This window comes from Eurosta solidaginis, chromosome 3 (assembly GCF_040869045.1).
Source record: "Eurosta solidaginis isolate ZX-2024a chromosome 3, ASM4086904v1, whole genome shotgun sequence".
Taxonomy (NCBI): domain Eukaryota; kingdom Metazoa; phylum Arthropoda; class Insecta; order Diptera; family Tephritidae; genus Eurosta; species Eurosta solidaginis.
This window is the reverse complement of record NC_090321.1, coordinates 40,356,740-40,370,713: the sequence shown is the minus strand read 5'-3', so window position 1 is coordinate 40,370,713 and position 13,974 is coordinate 40,356,740.

Genomic DNA, 13,974 nt, shown 5'->3' with positions numbered 1-13,974 from the left:
GGTCTCGCGTGTATCACCCACCACCCAGTGCAATATAATCTATTTGATCCCAACATCGGCATCACCCTACCGACTGCCTTACACCCTAAAATCTTGGGTGTGACGTTCGATGAGGCTCTACATTTTGGAGAGCATGCAACCGCAATTGTATCGAAAATCCAGAGGCGTAATAAAAACCTCAAATCTCTTGCCGGCAGCACTTGGGGTAAAGAGAAACAAATGTTCATTACTACTTACAAATCAATTGGCCGGCCGATTGCATGCTACGCGTCCCCGATATGGTCGCCAAGCCTAAAGGTTATACTCACTGGAAGAAAATACAGGCCTGCCAAAATTCTGCCCTCAGAACCGCTACGGGCTGTCTTCTTATGTCCTCAGAACACCACGTACACAATGAGGGAGAGAAATTAAATGCTAAACAAACAGTTTCTGTTGAATACCCAGAAACCTGGGCACCCCAACAGACATCTGATTGATGAAGCTACACCTTCCAGTGGCTTAAGGGGCCATCTCCGTAAGCATTATGAGGAAATACGGCAAAAATTTCATACATTTCCCTACCGCCAGAAGCAAATTTGAATCGTGTTTGAAAGCAGATATGTGCTATAAAACGGCGCAAATATTTATCACGTCGTAGTGGGTTAAAAAAAATAATTTTTTCCTTCACACATCAATAACATACTTTCCATAAAATATTTCAAAAATACATTTGCAAAATTTTGCAAGTGGACACCAGAAATAAGTTTTTTTGATCTCCTGAAAAATTACTGAAAAAACACATAGCTGTTTTTGTGAGCGCAGCGACGATATGTAAAAAGTGGGCGTGACTATCATCCGATTTCGCTCATTTTAAATAGCAAATGGAGGTGAGTATCAAGAAACCCATATACAAAATTTCAATAAGATGTCTTAATATTTACTCAAGTTATCGTGTGCACAGACGGACAGACGGACGGACGGACATGGACGGACAAATCAATTTCTTGTTTCCTCCTGATATACATATGTAAGTCTATGTATCTCGATTCGTTTATGCAGTTACGAAGAAACGTTATGTTATGAAAGTTACTATACTCTGTATGAAAAGCACGCTAAGTATAAAAAGTAGGTCCAAAAAGCCCGTATACCGAATTTGGTGAAGATATCACAATATTTGCTGATCGTGTTAATGGACGGACAGCCGGACAAACGAAAAGAGGACGAACATGGCTTAATCAAATTTTTTTTCGATACTGATGATTTTGATATGTGAAAGTGTATATCTCGATTCCTTTATACCTGTACAACCAACCGTTATTCAATCAAAGTTATAATACCCTGTGTACAAGGTCAGCTGGGTATAAAAACATGATATATTTTTATATATGTATATGTATATGTGTTTAATATACACTGTATATATATGCCATTGAAGCATAAAATTAATGGCATACATTTTCAAATAATTTACAATATTCAGATTTTGCGATAAAAACAAGGCTTATATTCTAATATTGCATAAGCGTGCATGTGTATGTACATATGTAGGTGTGTATTTGAGAAGGTTTGGCATTGCAAATTTATTTCACAGCTAGCACTAAAGATGCTAACGATGACTTAACTACCGTTACCGTACAGCATCACCTTTCAACAAGTGTTTCTCCTTTAAAAAAATGGCGGATAAGCGAAAAAAAGTTAATGAGCTCTCTTTTTCAACTTACGCCCCGATTTTAGTGTGGTAACAACATTCTTCGCCACGGCAACGAAATCATGTAGCAACTTTTACACCCTTTTGGTATTCTACCCGCGAAAGTAGCCGGATAATTTCTTACCCACAAAAGTAGGTGGTTACATCGAAATAACCATACAACAGCTGTTGTTTAGAAAAAGGCAAAACTGAAAAATAAAGAATTGTAAGCGCAAATAAGTAAAGATAATAGTAAAAAAGTGTTGCCTCTTGCTGTACATATTTGTTTACATTATGCACTTTCACAGAATAAATTACAACATACACATGTAGAAACTTATCATGCATAATAAGCAAATACACATCGTCCCATTTATTCGCTAACTTCGTATCTACAACTGAGACACGGTTGCCACACCATGTTTTAATTTGGGACCAAAATTCATCGAAAAAAAGGACCAAATTTTTGTTTTATTTTATTAGTATAAAATACAAAATTTTAGGATATTTCCATATACAATTTTATTAAACACAGTGAAGACTTTCCTTTAATTCAAGCTGAACAAACAAATATATGTACATGCAACCAAAAATGGTATTATATTTTGACATAGGATAAGTCTATGTCTTTCACCAACCAAACTTTGTGAACTTAGTTTTGGTCACAAAGCCCTTGGTTCTAGCATTACGTTGTTGATTGCAATGAAATAAAATGTATAGTGCAGTTAGGGTTTAGTAATAAAGGGTTCAAAATTTGCGTTCTGGTGTTGCCGAACTATGTATGTGGAAAACTCAGTAAATCAGAAATGACGTTAAACGTTTAAACTTCATATCAGAGCCTAGACTCAGTAAGTGCTAGTTTTGATCCCAGGCCTCAGGGGTTCTCCTAGCACCTACGGGAATAATTTTATACAAAACATTTTTTCCGAAATCAAATCTCCTTTGCATTTGCTTCCTTCTGTCTTCGAGTTAAAATATTTCTTGTGCCAAGATACCTAGTTTTCAATTACCTACCTTGCGTGGCTTAACACCACAATAATCCTGGAATTCCTTGAACGCATTGAGCTGGGTGAGATAGATTTAAATAGCAACGTGCCAAAAGAGAATTAATGCATAGAATTTCCTTGTATAAGTTTTGAAAGTGTTAGGCTCACGGCAGAGTGCTAGCTATAAGCTATGCTAGGCGAGAAGCAATTTTTATTTTAATATATTTTACATAGTGTTGTATAACCGATCGAAATATCTAGCCGTTATTAATATTATTATAAAAGAAGAGTTTTTTTGATTAGTCGGTTATTTCATCAACAATTAACGACATTGTGTTTGCCAACACTTTTCTTTTTAATGTCTGGCATAAATTATATCCTAGGTGAAATGTTATGATTCTGGCAATATTGTGAATATTTACCTGAGTGAAAAAGAAAGAAAAGTACCAATCGTGGCTACTGCCTAAAAAGGACCAAAATTGAAGAAAAGGGACCAGCGGACCAAATGGGGTTGGAAGGGACCATCTTTGGTCCAAATGGATCAAAGTGTCAACCATGAAAGCGAAAAAAACTACCTTTCAAATTTCTCCACAGACACTGGTGAGTTATTCGGTGATGACAGCGTTACCACTTGGGCCAGATTCGCGGATAAAAGAACTGGTAACGATATTCGGTTACATAATGTTCTGGGTACTATTTTACCGGTAACGCTCAGAATTGAGGCGTTAAGTGTGCAGTTCCGTTGCATCACCACCCACATTTCAGTGCGTCATAAACTTTTAACTACTCAATATTTTGTTGTGGGTAAGCTGCGTACTGGCACAACAACAACACCGTATTAGAATTCATTTAGTTTGCTTTGCGTTAATTTAACACAGATTCTGATAAAAAAAAAAACGTATTCATGGCGTTTTTTGCTGCTCGTAAATCAAAATTAGTGAAAATCTTTGCTTTATCGCCATTTTGCTTTTCCGCTCTAAATGCGTTTCAGAGAAACTTTAATGTCATGCTACACATACATACATCAATGCATACGTGTCTAATTACAAAGTTATCTGCACGTGCAGAAATATTTAGTTATACATACTAGAGATATACGCCGCCGATTAACGCCGCAGCCGCCGCCGATTTTGGTCGTTTTTCGCACGCCGCCGCCGAATGTCAAAAATATCGGCGTGGCGTCCGGCGCGTTACTATATTTTCTACTCGTTTAAGACTGTTTAGGCCATTTATTGTTCATGTCGAAAATTTGTCGGATATGGTCGAAAGTGGTATCAACGGATGCGCATCACTGCCAGTTATAAGAAACTAATTGCGAAATTTAACTCTTTATAACTATTCAAAAGTTATTTAAAATAACAGGCGCTTTCGATGTCAGCTTAACACGGACTTTCCATCACCCAATTCAGCAAGTTATTAAAACAAAATACTAAAAGAAAAGTTATATAATAAATTTATATGCTCACTTTGCATTTTTGAAAAAATTAATAATGAACAATTATTTCAAATAAAATTACCCAAGGCGAACATGTTTTTAAACTGTCCTCAAGAATAAGCGAAATCAGTGATGCAAAATCCTTTAGTAGGTTCTAGGGGCATAAACACTCCTTTGAAATTATTCTTACCTCATACTTAAGTTGAGGATATATGTATGTATGTACATATGAGAAGGGTTTGAAAAATCGCTTGGGCTTACATTCAAACATCTGTTGTTTATTTGCGAAACTATACAATAGCGTCTGAAATATTAATTTTGATTTTCACACTTCATCCTTCAACACCCAAGTCTCCCGGTTTGACATTTCCTAAAGTTGGCGGCCCTATCCAAAACTAGTCCCTTGGAGTGAATCACATTGATTATAGCCTATCAACCAAGTTTAAATATCACCTACACGTTACGGCTCCTTTTAAAATTGTGAATACGTAGGCACATATATCTACCAGGTGAGGCTTTGTCCTTCGCAAGAACACTCAAAGTGGTGAAGCAAAAGCTTTCCCAAGACAGTGGAACTAATGACCGTGTGTGATACTACCCTAACGTAGTGGACAGTTGAACTTGTCTGAAAACTGAAGCTACGCGGTCATCCAAAATGAGCTCCTATATCGTAAGGCCGGAAAACCGTAGTTAACAACTTTCAACTTAAAATCCGTCGACTTTCATTCTAAATTTGATTTAACGAAGACTATTGAAATCAATGTTGTGAACACAAATGTCTGCAAACTTTGGTCTATATTTTAAAAATTTTATCCAGGGTCCTTGTAAAATTTTAATTATGTAGATGCGCCGAGGATTATACGGATTTTCACCCATGACGCAATGACATCCACTTAGACTGCTTATGATTTCGAGGGCGGCATCTTTGGCCGAATAGTCACTCCCTAACGTTTCAAAGTGTAGCTCGGCAGCATAGCGCAACAAAAGCATCCGTTGGAAAGTCTTCGGAGCTACACCTATAGCTTCTAGGAAAGTGACGTCAACGAAGGTATGAGTTCGAAGTCGCAGTCGTATAGCTTCTGTACTGGCATATGGTGTGAGGCTCAGGAGGCGTGGTAGCGACTGGTGGTAGGGATTCCTACTGTTCGCACATCGGAAATTTTAGCTCTTAAAAACAGCCGAAAAAACTGGAGGCGCCCTGTGCCGCGATAGTCATGAGTATTAATAGACCATTCATAGCAACCCTAAGTCGGCTTTATGCGTGACCGCCAAGGAGCGACAAATGATTTAAAGAAATTGTGTTCGCGACGATTATTAGGAGTAAACCCTAGGTGAAACTACGCTTTGCACGAGATATACAGGCAAAAGTGTGACTATTTTATGTATCTCTATTTCTTTTCAGCAGACGCAGCAGTACCAATTCCAAAGACCGGGGTTAGGTTCGAAGCCTCTTTGGAGCATGCGAACGAGGGACAATCCCTTCGCAAGGAGCTACTCCTGAAAATTTTTGAACGGTCTGCGAGATTTTGATGCAAAAACCCCGGATCTTTCCGAAATGGCCAACACGTGAATTCCTTAAATACATATAAACAAAAACTTTCCTAAATATTATTTTTTTAAATAGAAAAATCAAGCATTTAAAGTAAGAACACCGGCGTACGCCGGCGCGCCGCCTACGCCGTTGCCGCCGATAAAGTGATCGGCGTAAACTTTTAATACATACATACATGCATACTAACCAGTGGCGGATCGCGAGTTTGGTGGTATCAAAAAGTTTCATAAATTTTGTTTTATTATTATAAGAAATCATGTATAAATTACCATGGATCGTGAAATGCCAAAATTTTGTGCCTACTGCTATTTTCATGCTCAAGAAAAATGCGCGCCGACGTACGCCGGTGTTCTTACTTTTCTTGATTTTTCTATTTAAAAAAAAAATACTTAGGCAAGGTTTTGTTTGTATGTATTTAAGGAAATTAACGTTTTGGCCATTTCGGAAAGATCCAAGGTGTTTGCCCCAAAATCTCGCAGATCGTTCAAAAATTTTCAGGAGTAGCTCTTTGCGGAGGGATTGTCCCTCGTTCACTTACTCCAGAGAGGCTTTGAACCTAACCCCGGTCTTTGGAATTGGTACTGCTGCGTCTGCTGAAGAGAAATCGAGATACATAAAATGGAACACTTTTGTCTGTATATCTGGTGCAAAGCGTAGTTTCACCTGGCGTTAACTCCTAATAATCGTCGCAAACACAATTTCTTTAAATCATTTGTGGCTCCTTGGCGGTCACGCACAAAGGCGACTTACGGTTGCTACTAATGGTCTATTAATACTCAGGACTCTCGTGGCACATGGTGCCTCCGGTTTTTTCGGCTGTTTTTAAAGAGCTACAATTCCCGATGTGCGTACAGTAGCAATACCGACCACCAGTCGCTACCACGCCTCCTGTCCTCACACCATATGCCAGCACAGAAGCTATAGGACTGCGACTTCGAACTCATACCTTCGTCGACGTCACTTTCCTAGAAGCTCTACGTGTAGCTCCGAAGACTTTATAACGGATGTTTTTGTCCCGCTATGCTGCCTAGCTACAACAGAGAAATACCTTGAAACGTTAGGGAGTGACTATTCGGCCATGGATGCCACCCTCGAAATCATATGCAGTCTAAGTTGATGTCATTGCGTAACTCATGGGTGAAAATCGTATAATCCTCGGCGCATCTATATAATTAAAATTTTACAAGGACCCTGGATAAAATTTTTAAAATATAGACCAAAGTTTGCAGACGTTTGTGATCACAACATTAATTTCGATAGTCTTCGTTAAATCAAAACGATATTTAAGAATGAAAGTCGACCGATTTTAAGTTGAAATATGTTAACTGCTGTTTTCCGGCCTTATGATATAAAAGCTCATTATGGATGACTAGTTCGACTGTCCACCACGTTAGGGTCATTAGTTCGACTGTCTTGGGAAAGCTTTTGTTTCACCCCTTTGGCTGTTCTTGCGAAGAGCAAAGCCTCACCTGGTAAATATATGTATGTGCCTACGTATTCACATTTGTAAAAGGAGCCGTAACGCGTAGGTCATATTTAAACTTGGTTGATAGGCCATAATCAATGTGATTCACTCCAAGGGACTAGTTTTGGATAGGGATTTTGCCTCACTGATTTAGCTTATTCTTCAACCAATCGCAATATAAAATTCTTTAAAAGATCGGCACCTTTTTTGGGTAATTTGCCTTTTTTAACAACCTGTGAACAATTTGAACACATGTTCGCCTTACGTCATTTTATTTGAATTCATTATTCATTATTAATTTTTTGAAAAAAAAAAAAATATGCAAACTGAGCATATAAATTTATTATATAAATTTTCTTTTGATGTTTTGTTTCAATAACTTGGTGAATTGGGTGATGCAAAGGCGGTGTTAAGCTGACATCGAAAGCGCCTGTTTTTTTAAATAACTTTTGAATAGTTATAAAGAGTTAAATTTCGCAATTAGTTTCTTATAACTGGCAGTGATGCGCATCCGTTGATACCACTTTCGACCATATCCGACAAATTTTCGACATGAACAATAAATGGCCTAAACGGTCTTAAACGAGTAGAAGATATGGTAACGCGACGGACGCCGCCGCCGCGCCGATATTTTTGACATTCGGCGGCGGTGTCGAAAAACGACCCAAATCGGCGGCGGCGGCGTATATCTCTACTGCGTACAGCGCTTAATAATACCAAAATGTAAGCTTTCGATTTCAAAGTATTTTCGAAAGTATGTATGTATTCTGTTTTTAAATACTTTTTGTATTTTTTATTTGGTACTTTTATCATCAATGGGTGTGTACATTTCATACTTATATAATTTTAATAAAACAATGTAATAATAACAATGTAAATAAATTTTATGTTTAAAGACACAGAGTGAAAATTTCTGAAAGTGATCACCGAAAAACGTAATAATTTATTTTTGAGCAACAAAGGTATTATTCGATAGCTATCGATAATACAAACAAATGCTCGTCTTCGGTTTTTCCAAAGAAAAACTGTATCCTTAATTATCGCCATTTGAAATTTCTTTGCTCGCAGTATTTATGCTAGATATTTTCATTTGCACACCTTGGACTTGAACATTTTCCATACAAAATTTTATTTTTCAAATTCGTTAAGTATTGAACATTTGAATATTTGTTTTCTTTTCGGGGTGGGGGGGGGGGGGGGGGGAAGGGGGTGGCCCCTATTTCGCAGACTCGAAAAATATTTTTTTGGGTGTGCGCAGTGGATTTTTTTCCTGCGCCCAAATTCACAGAAAAATCTTTGGCGCCATATCGGTTAATAAATCGAACCAGTCTAGTGCATACATATGCAAGTTTTCATTTACATTCAAACACCCAGCCAGCATTTTTTGAAAATTTCGATCAAAAAATATTTAAATATCATACCCTAAGATGATTAAAAACATTCAAATTTAAATGCATTTTCTGTTCGAAAATTAACGTATCGTCGGGAGAAAAATGTACCATAAATGTGATTATTCTTGAATAATAATTTATGATTCATATTTCGAAAAGCTTTTTGTTCATATTTGATATAATTGTAAAATTGAGCTTTAATTGTTTTAGATTAATATTTGAATGCTTTTCACAGTCATTTTCTGATCATATTCGTGAATATATTTCAATCGTTTTGGTTGAGGTTTTTGAATCATTTTTGAATGCCATTATAATGCATTTATTCTTTATATCTCATTCAAAATAGGATACTACATAATAATCTTATATCATCAGGGGAAGAAAGCATGCGAAGTGAGCTATTCGAACCACAGGTCACTCGCAAACAAACTTGACCGATATACACCTGCGACTACAACATCCCACATCAGCATTATCGTCTGCATCTTAAAATACGGATACGATACGGGATGTTGAAGCCGTATCCAGGTATGTCAAGATAGTTTCACTTACGTGGGGTTCAAATAGCTCACAACCAATTATCCAACCAATCCAATTATTATGTATTTTCTGCGAAGCTGAAGGGGAGAAATGGTTGGGGAAATCTTCGTTCACGAGCAGCATTACATTATTTTTGTCTTGAAGAATATCTTTTGCATAAATAATAAAATTTTTATATATTTTTATTTAGCTTCATGGTTGAAAAAATATGTTTATGTGAAAAAAATAAAATTTTTAATGAAAAGTAAAATTTCAGCAAGTATAAAATTCATTATTCAGTCAATAAATGTATTCATAAAAGATTCAGAAAGCTGAATGAAAAATGATTATAAATTTCTGATCACCTAAAGTAAACACATTTGATTCAAATATGATTCCAAAATGTGATTGAAAAACTATATTCAGTTTTTGATCATCAAAGGTAAGCATATTTGATTATTCTTTTTGTTGGTTTTTATGAAATATTAAAATTTAGTCATTAAAGGACTTCAAAAATGATTCCGAAAAGTGATCGAAAAATGCGTTTTAGTTGCTCATCATCAAAAGTATTCATATTTGATTATTTCTTTAGTTCAATTGTATGATAACTCATTATTTAGTCGGAAAGAGTAATCAAATTGTATTGATATGTAGGGAAATTCAAAATTAAATCACCTAAATGCTGAGTGGGCAGCTTTCAGTTTCATAAATATTATGCTGTTGAAAATATTATGTTGATTTAATTTGAATATTTTAATCAGTCTCATTTTTTTTATTTATTTATTTAGTCTATGGTATTACAGACTATATAACAATAAAACTTTACTTACAATTATAAAAAACTTTAAACAAGCAAAGACCTAAAAATAGAAAAATTGGAAAAAATGTCCACATGAATATTATTATAGTAAAGTGAGTTAAAGTCAGTTTGCATTCGTGTTCTTGGCTCATACTAAGCATAACTGCGCCTACAACATTCAATATGAAAGTGATCAGAATGACGTAAAAATTTACATGGAACATTAAGCTTTATCAGTCCTAACAAAGGAAGGCAATCAATATTCCCATTAAGTAGGCCATGCAGGAACAATTGTCCAGAAATTGTCCTTCTAACCTCAAGAGTTTGCATATCAATCAATCTACATCGCGAAATATATGACGGAATAGGCAAGTCAAATCTTAGTTGGAACAAAGCAATGTGCAGGAACCTTTTTTGAACACGTTCAATTCCTTTCGAAGGGATAGCGTAGAAGGGATTCCAAACTATGGCCGCATATTCCAGTTTCGACCTAACAAAAGCATAATAAAGTATTTTTATAAGCTTTTATTTACTTTCATTTGGCTGTTGTCTGTAATCAAATCTTGCAAGTTAAATTTGATACAATTCCCGGTGTCCGATTGAGCTGAAATTTTGCACACATGTATAACTCGGATGACAATGCAATATTACTTTGCGAGTATACGATAAATTCATCGATAACAGAGTTATCGGTAAAGATTTGTATTCACAAGGGAATAGAAGCCTAAGTCCTCAAGAACGTAGGTAATTTCGCTTTGTTTGTGTATGCAACAAACGTAGAAGTTAGGCTGTTATTCCTCAATGTTGCATACTTTTTGTTGTATACTTTTCTGCGCACTTGATTTTGTTTTACAGATTTTTGGCGATCACGGTTGCCATTTGGGTCCATTTGGACCAAAAATGGTCGCTTCCAACCCCATTTGGGCCACTGGTCCATTTTCTTCAATGTTGCTCCTTTTTAGGCAGTTGCCACGATTTTGGTACTTTTCTTTCTTTTTCACTCAGGTAAAAATTCACAATATTGCCCAAAAAATTTGCAGCACATTCGTTAACACACATATAATTTTGAATTTACTTGAATGGATTTCTCACCACAAAAAATTCTCAGTCAATAAGAATGCACGAGGACAGAGACATTTCACCAAGGAAATAATTTAGGCGAGGCATCAAAAAGAAAAGTATTGGCAAACACACTGTCGTTAATTGTTGATGAAATAGCCGACTTATGAAAAAACTCTTGTTTAATATTTATAATAATAATGACTAGATATATCCATCGGTTATTAAACACTTAGTGAACGATTTTTGTTACTAGTAGAGCTAAAAGTATGCATTTCAAATGCACTTGCGCCTCTAAGTAATTTGACAAGGCTTGCAACTGATGAAGCGTGGAGTTTAATGAATTGAAAACTAAGTAAAGTAATGAAACTAATTTATTTTATATTAAGTGTACTTGTCACTCACTTAATTCAAGCCTACCGAGAGCTATTGAGAGTTTGTGAAGGCACGTCGATATTTAAATCTTTTTCACCCAGCACAAGAAATATTTTAACTGGAAGGCAGAAATACTTCTTGAAGGCGATAACTTTATAGATGTACAACGAATGCGATTAAACAATTTTATTTTTATATTCAGCTTTTGAAGCAAATGCAAAAGAGATTTGATTTTGGAAGAAATATTTTGTGTAAAGTTATCCCCGTAGGTGCTAGCATTAACCTCTGATTCCAGTTATCAAAACTCACACTTACTGAATATAGGCTATGATATAAAGTTTAAACGTTAAGAGAAAAATAAGCATCTATAGAAATAGAACTAACAAAATTGCTTAGTTTCATTTATGCTCTACTGAGTTTTCCACATAGTTCGACTAGAACGCAAATTTTTGCAACCAACAACATAATGCTGGAACTAAAAGCTTTGTGAGCAAATCTAGGTTCACAACGTTAGCTTGGTGAACGACATACACCTATTCTAGAAATGTGAAAATATAATACCATGAACTACATTTTATTTTCATTTGTTCCTTGAATTTAAGCAAAGTATTTATTATGTCCAGTAAAATTTTATATAGGAAACCATGGAGACATCCTAAAGTTTTGTATTTTATAACGAATACGACCTCCTTATATACCAATAAAACAAAACAAAAATTTAGTCCTTTTTTTGAGATTTGGTCCTTTCTTTCCGTGAATTTTGGTCCCAAATGAAAACATGGTGTAGCAACAGTGTTGGCGATGGAACAGAGCAGAGATCTGCAATGAGTAGTTGTAAACTGAACGTGACATAGGCAGAGTAACAATAAAATATGATTTAAGTTAGTTAACACTCGAATAGAAGAACTTGACTGTTCAAAGTTGACTTCGAAGAATAAATAAGTAAAAATTGCTAACTAAGTAAAGATTACATAACAAATCTAAACAATATTTTACCCTACTAAAAATTAAAAAAAATTCATATTTAAATAAAATTTAACAAAAAAGCTTTTCTAAGAACAAGCTTCTAGTCAACAAGTAGTTGATAAAACGAACTAAAAAGTAAAAAACAAAATAAAAGGAAGACAACTTTTTTAAAAATAAGCTTTTATTATTGGTTAATAAAATTAACTAAAAAGTAGAAAATAAATTGACTGTAAGGAAATATAACACTTTATAAGTTCATCTTAACCTTTAACGATAATTAGGCTTTTTCGTCTGCGACTATGTATTTTTAATATTAAAACTTTACTTATTAAATATATATGTAAGTAGGCTTTCCAATCTATATTTTTTATCTGCGAATAAAACTAAATTATTCCACTGTTTTCCCAACGTTTCGCTAATATTTTTATTTTTAGCATCATCAGGGGAATATTTATTGATTTATCTGTTACAAACAATATATAAAAATTATCAATTAGTTTCACAAAACAGACATGAAAACAACAAAGAAAACAATTTGGTAAATAGTTCAACATTTAGCAAGATAAACTTACGTTTTTTTGTCATTAAAGCAATAAAAACTGTTGTAAAAAACATTAAAAACATAAATCACACCAATATACTCAGTACCATCTGACTATTATGGTAGCTTTGTCAATACTAAAAATTTTGATTTTGTAAACAAACAATGTAAGCGGCCGCTATGTTTTCCGTATCTTCGCGTTTATTGATCGTCATTTCTCGTCTTTCCATGATTCTCAGGCTCTCAAATGTATATCTTGTTGCTTCTCTCTTTCCTTTATCAATAATTTTCGTGTTGGTAAAGTCAGCTGAGTGTCCACTTGTTAATATATGTTGCGCTAGTGCTGTACTTGTTTTTTGTTTTCTGATATCCGCTTTATGCCCGCCTAGTCTAACCGAAAGAGGTCGTTTTGTAGTACCAATATATATTCTTCTACATTCGTCGTTTTCATCGCCTTTGCATGTTATCTCGTATATAACATTGTTTTGTTGTTGGTGTTCTAAGGGATGCTTTGTTCTTGTATATATTGTGGACATGGTGTGGTTTGACCTGTAAGCTAGTACTGTGTTAAGTGTTTTTGCTATGCTGTGGTAAACATTTTCGGTAAGTCGTTGTATGTATGTTGCGCTGAAGAATTTCCTTTATGTTTGTGGTTCCGAATTTTTTATTATTTGGTTGTGGCAGTTTCTTTTCATGAGCTCCTGGTCTATCAATTCGCGTATTAAACATTTTTGCTTAGAATGTTGTTTAGTTTTTATATTATAATAAGCTTTTATTTACTTTCACTTTTGTTGTCTGTAATGGAATCTTGCAAGTTAAATTTGATACACTTCCCGGTGTCCGATTGAGCTGAAATTTTGCACACATGTATAACTCCGATGACAATGCAATATTACTTTGTTAGAATTCGATAAATTAATCGATAACACAGTTATCGGTAAAGATTTGTATTTACTTTGGCATAACAGCCTAAGTCCCATACAAACACGCCGGTACCTATCCGTGGATTGTGATATTTGGACGTGGTGAATCACGTGTCACGCGTGGTGAATCTCATCGCTTGCGAAAAGCGGAGACAAAACCCTCTGTTGTATTTCTGTGTATAACCAACATAGCTGAATTTTTAAGGCTGTTTAACCCTGTAATCTTTTCTGTAATTTATTTTGCTTTTGGAAAAATTACCTTTTTGAAAAAAGCTGGCTGAAAAATATTGGCATAAC